Below are 13,705 nucleotides of genomic sequence, written 5' to 3' on the forward strand. Positions count from 1 at the left end.
TATCTATGTAGGTGTGTGGCAACAGAATGTTTGCGCAATCGGAGGAGACAACTGGTGATTGAAATTTCATGAGGAGACCCTGTCGCAACGAAACACGCCTTTGTTTTAATGATTGCCACTGCAATTCACGTATCATGTCTGTGACAGTATCTCCGCTATTTCGCGATAATACAAAACGAGCTGCCCTTCTTCGTACTTTTCTCATGTCATCAGTCAGTCCCACCTGATGCGGATCCCACACCGCAGAGCAATACTCAGTAACAGGGCGGACAAGCGTGGTTTAAGCAGTATCTTTAGTAGACCTGTTGCACCTTCTAAGTGTTTTGTCAATGAATCGCAGTCTTTGGTTTGCTCTACGCAATATTTTATCTATATGATTTTTACACTTTAGGTTATTTGTAATTGTAATCCCTAAGTATTTAGTTCAATTTACAGCCTTCAGATTTGTGTTACTTATCGCGTAGCTGATTTCTTTTAATACTCATTTGAATAACGGTTCCTTATTCAGGGTCAATTGCCACTTTTCGCACCATACAGATATCTTATCTAAATCATTTTGCAAGTCGTTATGATCATCTAATGACTTTAGAAGACGGTAAATGACAGCGTCATCTGCAAACAATGTAACACAGCTGCTCAGACTGTCTCCTACGTCGATAATATAGATCACGAACAATAGAGACACTATAACACTTCCTTGGGGAACGCCGGATTTTATTTCTGTTTTACTCGATGGCTTCCCGTCTATTACTACGAACTGTGGCCTTTCTGACAGGAAATCACGAATGAAGGTGTACAACTGAGGCAATATTCCAGAGTTTGGTTAGAAGACACTTGTGAGTAACGGTGCCGAAAGCCTTCTGGAAATCTAAAAATATGGAATAAATTTGACATCCCTTGTCCATAGCACTTATTACTTCATGAGCATGAAGAGCTAGTTGTGTTTCACAAGAACGATATTTTCTGAAACAGTGCTGACTATGTGTCAGTAAATCGTTTTCTTCGAGAACTTCATGACGTTCGAATACAGTATACGATCCAAAACCCTTGTGCAAATTGACGTTAGTGTCATAGACCTGTAATTCAACGGATTACTCCTACTAGCCTTTTTGTGTATTGGTATGATTTGAGCAATTTTCCAGTCAATAGGTAAGGATTTTCCTGTGAGCGAGTAGTTGTACATAACTGCTAAAATGGATCTATTTTATCAGCATATTCTGAGAGGAACCTGACTAGTATACATTGTGGACCGGAGGCCTTGCCTCTATTAAGTGATTTCAGCTGCCTCGCTACTCCGAGGATATCTACTTCTACTAATAGCAGATATGGACTGAGCAAGGTGTGATGCATAAACAAGAAAATGATACATCGATTAAGTGGAAATATAGGTATTTGTATAGAAATAACTATATTGCTGTGTCTCTAATACGCTATATCGCTAATATAGATACAAGCCCCCAACAGACCGAGTTCCATTATCCTATTGTCCACAGTCGTTTCGTAACCAACCTAAACACCACCGTTACGGGCACAAATGGGGTTACCGTGACCGAGCGACCGCTGTATCATACTCTGCCAACAACGCTATTTGAAAGCCGTTTTGAGGGGGAGGGAGTCAGCGCACCACACTCTTGGCTGTTGTTGGATTAGGCGACCTGGGGCCCCTACCACTCGGTCAAGTAGCTCCTCCACTGCCATCATGAGCCTGACTGCAGCCTGATCCAGTCGTCCCACCAAGAAAAAACGTCCCTATTAGTACTAGGAATCGTACCCAACATGTCAGTCAGTCACGCTGACTGCCCATGTATGATGCTGCCCGCCACGAATTCCTTTCCTGTGTTAACCTTTTCATCTCAGAGTAGCACTTGCAACCTACGTTATCAATTATTTGCCTGACGTATTCCAATCTCTGTCTTCCTCTACAGTTTTTGCCCTCTACAGCTCCCTCTAGTACCATAGAAGTCATTCCCTCGTGTCTTAGCAGATGTCCTATCATCCTGTCCCTTCTCCTTATCAGTGTTTTTCACATACTCCTTTCCTCTCCGATTCTGCGTAGAGTCTCCTTACCTTATCAGTCCACCTAATTTTCAACATTCGTCTATAGCACCACATCTCAAATGCTTCGATTCTCTTCTGTTCCGGTTTTCCCACAGTCCATGTTTCACTACCATACAATGCTGTACTCCAGACGTACATCTTCAGAAATTTCTTCCTCATATTAAGGTCGGTATTTGATATTAGTAGGCTTCTCTTGGCCAGAAGTGCCTTTTTTGCCATAGCGAGTCTGCTTTTGATGTCCTCCTTGCACCGTCCGTCATTGGTTATTTTACTGCTAGGTAGCAGAATTCCTTAACTTCATTGATTTCGTGTCCTTCAATCCTGATGTTAAGTTTCTCGCTGTTCTCAATTCTACTACTTCTCATTACCTTAGTCTTTCTCCGATTTAATCTCAAACCATACTGTGTACTCATTAGACTGTTCATTCCGTTCAGCAGATCATTTAATTCTTCTTCACTTTCACTCAGGATAGCAATGTCATCAGCGAATCGTATCATTGTTATCCTTTCACCTTGTATTTTAATTCCACTCCTGAACCTTTCTTTTATTTCCTTCATTGCTTCCTCGATGTACAGATTGAAGAGTAGGGGCGAAAGGCTACAGCCTTGTCTTACACCCTTATTAATACGAGCACTTCGTTCTTGATCGTCCACTCTTATTATTCCCTCTTCGTTGTTGTACATATTGTGTATGACCCGTCTCTCCCTATAGCTTACCCCTACGTTTTTCAGAATCTCGAACAGCTTGCACCATTTTATATTGCCGAATGCTTTTTGCAGGTCGACAAATCCTATGAACGTGTCTTGATTTTTCTTTAGCCTTGCTTCCATTATTAGCCGTAACGAAAGAATTGCCTCTCTCGTGCCATTACTTTTCCTAAGGCAAAACTGATCGTCACCTAGCGGTTCTCAATTTTCTTTTCCTTTCTTCTGTATACTATTCTTGTAAGCAGCTTCGATGCATGAGCTGTTAAGCTGATTGTGCGATAATTCTCGCACTTGTTAGCTCTTGCCGTCTTCGGAATTTTGTGGATGATGCTTTTCCGAAAGTCAGATGGTATGTCGCCAGACTCACATATTCAACATACCAAATTGAATAGTCGTATTGTTGCCACTTCCCCTAATGATTTTAGAAATTCTGATGGAATGTTATCTATCCCTTCTGCCTTATTTGACCGTAAGTCTTCCAAAGCTCTTTTAAATTCCGATTCTAATACTGGATCCCCTATCTCTTCTAAATCGACTCCTGTTTCTTCTTCTATCACATCAGACAAATCTTCACCCTCATCGAGGATTTCAATGTATTCTTTCCACCAATCTGCTCTCTCCTCTGCATTTAACAGTGGAATTCCCGTTGCACTCTTAATGTAACCACCGTTGCTTTTAATGTCACCAAACGTTGTTTTGACTTTCCTGTATGCGGAGTCTGTCCTTCCGACAATCATATCTGTTTCGATGTCTTCACATTTTTCCTGCAGCCATTTCGTCTTAGCTTCCCTGCACTTCCTATTTATTTCATTCCTCAGCGACTTGTATTTCTGTATTCCGGATATTCTCGGAACATGTTTGTACTTCCTCCTTTCATCAATCAGCTGAAGTATTTCTTCTGTTACCCATGGTTTCTTTGCAGCTACCTTCTTTGTACCTATGTTTTCCTTCCCAACTTCTGTGATGGCCCTTTTTACAGATGTCCATCCCTCTTCAACTGTGCCGCCTACTGCGCTATTCCTTATTACTGTATATATAGCGTTAGAGAACTTCAAACGTATCTCGTCATTCCTAAGAACTTCCGTATCCCACTTCTTAGGGTATTGATTCTTCCTGACTAATGTCTTGAACTTCAGCCTACTCTTCATCACTACTATATTGTGATCTGAGTCTATATTTCCTCCTGGGTAAGCCTTACAATCCAGTATCTGATTTCGGAATCTCTGTCTGACCATGATGTAATCTAATTGAAATCTTCCCGTATCTCGCGGCCTTTTCCAAGTATACCTCGTCTTCTTGTGATTCTTGAACAGGGTATTCGCAATTACTAGCTGAAACTTGTTACAGAACTCAATTAGTCTTTCTCCTCTTTCATTCCTTGTCCCAAGCCCATATTCTCCTGTAACCTTTTCTTCTACTCCTTTCCCTACAACTGTATTCCAGTCGCCCATGACTATTAGATTTTCGTCCCCCTTTACATACTGCATTACCCTTTCAATATCCTCATACACTTTCTCTATCTGTTCATCTTCAGCTTGCGACGTCGGCATGTATATCTGAACTATCGTTCTCGGTGTTGGTCTGCTGTCGATTCTGATTAGAATAACCTGGCCACTGAATTGTCCACAGTAACACACCCTCTGCCCTACCTTCCTATTCATAACGAATCCTACACCTGTTGTACCATTTTCTGCTGCTGTTGATATTACCCGATACTCATCTGACCAGAAATCCTTGTCTTCCTTCCACTTCACTTCACTGACCCCTACTATACCTAGATTGAGCCTTGCATTTCCCTTTTCATATTTTCTAGATTCCCTACCACGTTCAAGCTTCTGACATTCCACGCCCCGACTCGTAGAACATTATCCTTTCGTTGATTATTCAATCATTTTCTCATGGTAACGTCCCCTTTAGCAGTCCCCTCCCTGAGATCCGAATGAGGGACTATTCCGGAATCTTTTGCCAATGGAGAGATCATCATGACACTTCTTCAACTACAGGCCACATGTCCTGTGGATACACGATACGTGTCCTTAATGCAGTGGTTTCCATTGCCTTCTGCATCCTCATGTCGTTGATCATTGCTGATTCTTCCGCCTTTAGGGGCAATTTCCCACCCCTAGGACAAGAGAGTGCCCTGAACCTCTATCCGCTCCTCCGACCCCTTTGACATGGCTGTTGGTAGAATGAGGCTGACTTCCTACGCCACAAGTCTTCGGCCGCCAATGATGATTATTTATAAAAATTTAAACAGTGGTGGGGATTGAACCCAGACCGAAGACGGTTTCATTATAAATGAAAGACGCTACCCCTAGACTACGGCGTTTCCTCATTCTGACATACAGAGTACTAAATTTAAAGAAGCGCTGAAAAATCTGCAGTTGTGAGACAAGAAATACTCCAGTAAATATACTTGAATACGAGGTGCATTCAAGTTCTAAGGCATCCGATTCTTTTTTCTAATTAACTATTCACTCGAAATCGTTAAAACTGGCGTTACTTCTCGGCATAATTGCCCTACAGACGTACACATTTTTCACAACGCTGACCCCATGATTCCATGGCAGCGGCGAAGGCTTCTTTAGGAGTCTGGTTTGACCACTGGAAAATCGCTGAGGCAACAGCAACACGGCTGGTGAATGTGCGGCCACGGAGAGTGTCTTTCATTGTTGGAAAAAGCCGAAAGTCACTAGGAGCCAGGTCAGGTGAGAAGGGAGCATGAGGAATCACTTCAAACTTGTTATCACTAAGAAACTGTTGCGTAACGTTAGCTCGATGTGCAGGTGCGTTGTCTTGGTGAAACAGCACAGGTGCCGCCCTTCCCGGACGTTTTTATTGCAGTGCAGGAAGGAATTTGTTCTTCAAAACATTTTCGTAGGATTCACCTGTTACCGTAGTGCCCTTTGGAAGGCAATGGGTAAGGATTACGCCCTCGCTGTCCCAGAACATGGACATCATCATTTTTTCAGCACTGGCGGTTACGTGAAATTTTTTTGGTGCCGGTGAATCTGTGTGCTTCCGTTAAGCTGACTGTCGATTTGGTTCTGGATTGAAAAATGGCATCCATGTCTCATCCATTGTCACAACCGACGAAAAGAGAGTCCCATTCATGCTGTCGTTGCACGTCAACATTTCTTGGCAACATGCCACACGGGCAGCCATGTCGTGGTCCGTCAGCATTCGTGGCACCCACCTGGATGACACTTTTCGCATTTTCAGGTCGTCATGCAGGATTGTGTACACAGAACCCACAGAAATGCCAACTCTGGAGGCGATCTGTTCAACAGTCATTCGGCGACCTCCAAAACAATTCTCTCCACTTTCTCGATCATGTCGTCAGACCGGCTTGTGCGAGCCCGAGGTTGTTTCAGTTTGTTGTCACACGATGTTCTGCCTTCATTAAACTGTCGCACCCCCAAACGCACTTTCGACACATCCATAACTCCATCACCCCATGTCTCCCTCAACTGTCGATGAATTTCAATTGGTTTCACACCACGCAAATTCAGAAAACGAATGATTGCACGCTGTTCAAGTAAGGAAAACGTCGCCATTTTAAGTATTTAAAACAGTTCTCATTCTCGCCGCTGGCGATAAAATTCCATCTGCCGTATGGTGCTGCCATCTCTGGGACGTATTTACAATGAACGCGGCCATTTTTTAAAGCAATGTGCATGTTTCTATCTCTTTCCTGTCCGCAGAAAAAAATTGGAGGCATTAGAACATGAATGCACCTCGTATTTCTGGTATCTCAACTGCAGATTTTTCATCTCTCATTTAACTTTAGGACGCTGTATCTTAGAATGAACAAAAATGGGCTTGTACCGCTATTGAAATAAGCCCTTCATATATTTAGAGACGATGATAAGATTTTCCACGTAAAAGTCCATGAAAACTATAACCAACATCCATTCTCACTGTTTTTATTCATAACATGAAAACGCAGTAGTTACAAGAAAACTGTTATGCTGTTTTGTAATGTTTTTAAATTTGCAAATACTTCTCCACCGTTAGTTAATTTTCAAAAAGGAAAACCTTTGTTACAGCATAAAGCAAAGAAGCTTTCAAGCTAAATTCATTCATGTGTAATAAAGCTGCTTCCTGAATTAACAATTTTGGAAAATAATCTGTCTACAATGTGTTGTCGAAGTATTTTCAACATATGTGATTAAAATATCTAAACATTCATAAATGTTTATTTTACATATGTTTTGTATGTTTTAAATTATTTTACGTTTTACATTCATGTTTCTTTGTTTTTTACGTTATCGTTTCACATAAAAGTATTCTGTGAATTGAAAATAATAAGTAAGTTATTACTATGATACAAAATCATTACAATAATGATAATCTTTAAATAAATGTCTAAAGCATAACTTTTTTACGCCATCCACAAAAAATGAACAAAACCTCTTCACATAATACACACTACAGAGGACACAATATGAAACAAAATTCAGCAGCATTTCAAATTGTCATTCAAGTACATTCGTACATTCGTACATTCGTAAGAAGGTACGATCATCGAACCTTTGGAATAATGATGAGATAACAATACATCCTTCACATACATTACTAAGTAAGATGTTGCATGCACAGGACCGAAATACTGCTTTCAGTTTTATGGAACTATTTCTTAAGAGTTATGAAAATGTAAAAGAATATTTTGTAGGGTTACAATTTTCATTGCAAAGCCATGTGTCTAAATCATTGGTGATAATCTCGCATAGAAAAAACTTAAATTATAACTAAAACCATTTCCAAAAGTACAACTTTCAAATGAGGTTATCTGGTAATACATCGAATTACATTGTTTCGGAAATATTGATACTTACTCTTTCAAATGTCGATCTCATTTTCATAATTTATTTCAAAGTCGAAATATCGATACTTAAGAATGTACTGACAACACTACGTAACAGGCCTGCTAGGAACACAGCGACCGAATGATGCATGTGCGTCAAGACCTGTTGGCGGACGTGCGTGATTTTGATGTCACCGTAGGCGACCTCGACTTGGCTAATGGGCGTTGCAGCACACGGGGTGATTGCGGGAGTGATCACCAGGCTACGAAAACGGTTATGGCTAGCTCTGGCGAGGGTACGTTGAGCTGCCATAACTTCGGTCTACGTAACGGTGATTTGGAATTGTTTGAATAGCCATCTGGCAGATCGCCAGCGTCACGTCGCTCTGCATCTACACTCTACACTCTACCTTACGTTATGAAGGAAGCCTGGTTCTATCACTATATTCCCTTCCTTTTCTATTAAAATACTGATGAGCTCCTCTTCCTCTGACAGTAAGAGTTTTAGAGAATCCGTTCTTCTACATTCATATTTAGTACCTGAATTAGGAATAAAGTTTGTTGCAGACGTGGAAATCTAAAGTTTTAAATTTCGCGTTCACAAACTTCATCCACATGGAAAGAGCATTCACACCAAGTTTTTAGGTTGACCGCCACAAATCTCCCTTACGGGAGGAGCAGAACTAAGCATCACTGCCATTGAAAAGCAGCAGAAACAGTTTAAAATAAATAAGTCGCTAGGACTAGATGTAATTTCTGTTCTACTTTGCATAACGTAGTATTCGATATTAGCCCCATACTTAAGCTGCATTTACCCGAATCTCTCGCCCATCGTAAAGTCACACGAGATCGGAAAAAAGGGACAGTGGCTTCCGTATATTAATTCAGGAAACTATATCCGAAACGTCGGTTTGCTGCAGAACTCAAATACAATAAATTTAAACGGAGAAACAGCACAACTAACCAATTGCAAACAATTACATTGGCCTAGGTTTCGAAACCTCTATGGATGTATGGAATAATGGAATCGTTACTTGTCAGGACGAATATATGTCTAAAGAATTGTATTGTATTGTATTGAACTGGGGACCTAGAAACGACGGAGAGGCTTCGTCCCCGCCGTAGCCCTCAATGGTTCACAACCCCACACCAGGCTACAGCAGTCCACACACCTCACCTCCGCCCCAAACCGAACCCACGGTTATTGTGCGCTTGGGCCCCCAGTTTGAGGTACATAAAACTCACAATCCGATACGTCCAATTGTAAACAGTATGAACAGTGCATACAGTGAGTTAACAAGGTTTCATCGTAATAAAAAGTACTTCGTTTTTCGAAATAATTATCCTATCCACAGTACTCAAAACCAAGTCAGTAAAATAAAAGATTTACAGTGTGATCATGACATCAAACTGCGTCCACTAGATATTACGAACCTGTATGTAAATGTAGCTGTTCAAATAACTATGGACATCATTGGAAAACAATAGAATCGACGCACTTTTAAAAAACGATATTTCTGATGAGCAAATCACTTACCTAATTCGTTTGCTAAGAATATTAGTAAAATACAGCTATTTGGTCTTCAGTGGCAATCTATACCATCAGCCTTACTTAAACCTAACTAACCTAAGGATATCACTCACATACACGCCCGAGGCAGGATTCGAACCTGAAACCGTAGCGGTCACGCGGTTCCATACTGAAGCGCCTAGATCAGCATGGCCACATCGGTCGGCAATGTGTAATCTGGACTGATATTTTCATTAATTATATGGGAAAAAATTCATATTCTCGATACGTAGATACCATTTTGATCATATACAGTGGTTCACGAGAATATGCTGAGCATTTTTTTTGGAATTTTTAATACTCTTCATGAAAAAAGTCAGCCTCATTTGTGCATAAGAAAATAATGATCGTCAGCTACATTGCTTGGGCCTTAATATTGCCATAGACAACGTCAGACTTTTCTCTGGCATTTTTCGAAAAGTCACTAATACAGAGCAGATTCTGCCCGCTAGGTCAGTGCATCCTCATTCCCATAAAAACGTTGTTCCATGCAACCATTCATCGTGGAGTTTCTGAACCTTTGCCACTAGACAAGCTTAATGATTTGATGGACTTAATAAAATCTATTGTAGTTAATAACGGTTCAGATCCGTCCTTAGTTGAAAACATCTTCAAAGTTAAAACTAACACTTAACTAACGCTAAACAGCAGCAGTGCTGTTTCTGTCAGCAACGTGCATAAACAATGTGTTCGATTCCATTTTTAGGCCCTATTTCTTATAGAATTCGCCGCCTTCTAGTTAAAAAATATGGATGCTAAGTCGCCTTTTCTGCTAAAAGTAACTTACAGAAAAATGGTACTCACGGTCTCAAGTCCACAGTAGCTCCTATATACAGTTCACGAGTTTACAAAATCACTTGTGATACGTGTCCTGTTTATTATATAGGACAAACTGGAAGATCTTTCAGTGTCAGGTTTAAGGAGCAGTTACTGGCAAAAAGAGGGAGTAATGTACACAATGGTACTTTTGGCGTTCATCTGTTAATTTTCGGTTACAAACCGAAAACTGTTGAACAAATTTCCATTTACGTAGGGAAAAGGAAGGTCATAGGCCAGACGTACCCGAAGAGCTGGAAATTTTAATGTGTTTCTAAGAATGATGGCCTCATCCTTAACTAACAGTTACAATTACGTAATAAAATTTTTTTCAGTGACTTAAATCCACTACGCGCGTAATTTAGATGCCTTTATTTTTTACTTTGTTTTTCTGCGTCTAGTTCCGAAACATCTTTTTCTTCAAATCTCATGTCGATGTGTAGTACCGAAGTTTCCTTCATGCTGTTGTTTTTTGCACTGTGCAGCTATTTGTGTAAATATTTTGCAATATACTGTACTTCACGTAATGGGAATTTCTGTAAAACCTAATAGATGTCTCTTTGTTGTATTTGATTAACATGTCCAGTTTGTATTTTTAGAAAAATACATTAAGGTCTTCCCCTTTGAATACTTTTTTGTAATTAATTAATGTGTAATTTGATTATTTCTGTTATAATGACTCGCAAGGACATATGTCAATGTCCGCGCTCGATAGGCGGCGCAACGTATGTCTTGGTTTCGTGGAGGCGATGTGAGCTACTGGGCCGGTCAGTCTGCTGCTGTTCCCTGCAAAGTATCAAAGGCTGAAACGTTGAATTGAAGAGGTTGAAAAATCAGGCAACCAGTTGAAAATAAATCTTTATTAGCCCTTCCCGATGGTTTTGATATTTGTAAAAATATCTTCTTCAGAAGTAATGGCCCTTCTGCCAGAAACTGAAATCAGAAATTTTTAATTCTTGTCTTGGGCATGGCCGCTCTAAACTTTGGCTATTGCCTTCTCACTTTACATAAGTAACCTTATTGTGTTATGACTTTTTTCACCTTGGTTAAAGTTCCCGTCAAACTTTTTTTCCGTGTGTTATTTTATAGGACTTTCAAAATTTCATTCTGATGAAGACAGCCATAGAGGTGTCGAAACCTCCGTCAGCGCATACCTAGGTCAACGTAATAAGTAATTGTTCGGAAATGGTTGCCCGTGATATTTCTCCGTTGAAGCATGTATACGGTTTCTGAAAAACAGCCGGGTTCAAATCTGTACAACAAATTTCCTTTAGAGAGAAAACTTTCTATCGACACATCAACATAGGTACAGAAAGCATCTCTCATGGAAGCTGAATAGCAAAAGAATTCAGCGACGTGTTGCTTGATCTGGTATTTATAGGTTCGATCGGGAAACATCATGGAAATGCTATGTGGACTCAAATGGGTATCCATGGAGGGAAGAAGGCGTTCGTTTCGCGAATCACTATTTTGACAGTTTAGAGAATCGACATGGGCGACCGACTACAGAACGATGCAGTTGCAACCAACACACACAAACAGGACCGCGTGGACAAGAGATAACATGACTTGTACCGAACCAGAGAGTAGTCGCTTTTCTGTCGCCCCATTTTCGATTGGAATAGGAAAATAAATGGCTAGCAGTACACCGCATGGTAAGTTGCGGACTGCGTATGTAGATGTCTGTACAGACATATGTGGCGGAAAAGCATACTCTCGTGTCGCATTTTTTTGGGTGTTATTGTCAGAGATCGTACGCTACAGAGTTAACATTTGCTTTTGAGTAACATAACACCATTTCATTATTAGTTGATAAAAATTCGGCATTTTATGTTATTAATCCATCATGTCGGATAAACCGTCAGAGACAGAGCACCTCGTGTTCCTGCTGTTAATACGGAGAGCACACGATTCGTTTGTTATATATTTTTACTAGCTTCCAACAGTGGCTACTTATTTACAGATAACTGTGCAGTTACTAGATTGTTTTTGTAATTTCTTGCGTGTTCCAGTGCTTACTAGGCACAAGCTTTTATTTTAATAGCAGTGTAGCGTACAGTACCACCGTTTTTATCGACCCTTATACCGACCCTCGTATCGTACAGGCTTTTGTTTGTTTTGTTAGGTTAGCTGAGTGTCGGTTAGACTGTCAGTGAGAGAGCATGTCGAATTCCTGCTGCTAACAAGCCGAGTACACCGTTAGTATGTTAAATATTTCACGAGCTCCCCACAGGAGCGACTACAGTAAAGGGTAGGAACTGTGATTGCTGTGTACAGATGTGAGCTGAGTTGGAGACCCTTCGCTCATATCTCCAGGATGTGTTTGCTTCCGTCACACAGCTTGAGGCTGCTGCCATGGACATCACTGACAGGGGTCGGACGTGGGGATGCGAGGGACGTGGAGCACGTCCCATGTGTCCTCCGATCGGTCCACTGCTGTGGCCGCCGCAGGTACTTCCTGCACTGAGGTTGACCCCTCATCCATGATCGAATTGAAGATCATTCCAAAGTCTGGCAGGTAGCGAAATTCATTCCGATCTGCTTCCATCGTTGGTCTCCCTGGTTCGTTTCACGAACAGGTTTCGAGCTTTATCTGTGGCTGACGATGTCTCTAAGCCAGATGCAGTCGTCCAACCTCTTCCAGAGCAAGCGTCTGGGCCGGCGAGGTCTGGGTATTCACAGAGGGTGGGTTTGCTGGTAGTTTGGATCTCCAACGTTAGGCGCGTAATGGGGCCCCTTAAGAACATGGCTTCCAAGGAGAGGAAGGAAGCCAGTGTGCTCTACGTGTGCATACTGTGAAGAGTCATTTCAGATGTGGAAAGGGTGCTTCCGGATGCCATGAAGAGTACAGGGAGCAGCCAACTACAGGTGGTGGCTCACGTCGGTACCGATGACGTGTGTTTCTGGCGGCTATCGGAAACGGTAAGGACTGCCAGGCTTGCTTACGAGATTGAGGCGGAGCCCAGCATCTGCAGAATCGTGGATAGAACCGATTGTGCTCTTTTGGTGCAAAACCGAGTAGAGGGCCCGAATCAGGTGCTCAGTTGGTTCTGTGGCCGTGTAGGCTGCATTTTCCTTGACTTGGGCCATAGGGTGATGGGTTTCCGGGTTCCGCTAAATAGGTCGTGTGTCCACTACACATAGGAAGCGACTACGCCGGCAGCGGGGGATGTGTGGAAGGGACTGGGTGGTTTTTCCTTGCGTGGTTGGGGAGGGGGGGGGGGGGCGTTGGAGAGTATCGGGAAACACAGAAAGGGCGTCCGTCGAAAAGGGAGCAGGTAAAGCACAGTAAGGTAGCTGTAGAAACGATCGGTATTGTAGTTGTAAATTGTCGTAGCTGTGTTGGGAAAGAACCAGAGCTCCAAGCCCTAACACAAAGTACTGAAGCTCAAATAGTTACAGGTAGAAAAAGTTGGCTAAAGCCGGAAATAAGTTCAGCCGAATTTTTTCAAGAAAATGACAGTGTTCAGAAAGGATAGATTAAGTATAGATGACAGTGTAGTATTTATTGCTGCCAGAAGTAGTTTGTCTCGTAATGAAATTGAAGTAGATAGTTCCTGCGAAATGGTATGGGTAGAGGTTATACTTAATAATCTGACTAATTTATTAACTTGATCGTTTTACCGGCACTCCGACTTGGAAGATGTAGTTGCCGAACAGTTCGAAGTGAACTCGAGTCTCATTTCAAATATAAAGTCATAGAATTATAGTAGGTGGTGACTTCCATCTACCCTCGATATGTTGCTA

Source organism: Schistocerca gregaria, chromosome 3, assembly GCF_023897955.1.
Source record: "Schistocerca gregaria isolate iqSchGreg1 chromosome 3, iqSchGreg1.2, whole genome shotgun sequence".
Taxonomy (NCBI): Eukaryota; Metazoa; Arthropoda; class Insecta; order Orthoptera; family Acrididae; genus Schistocerca; species Schistocerca gregaria.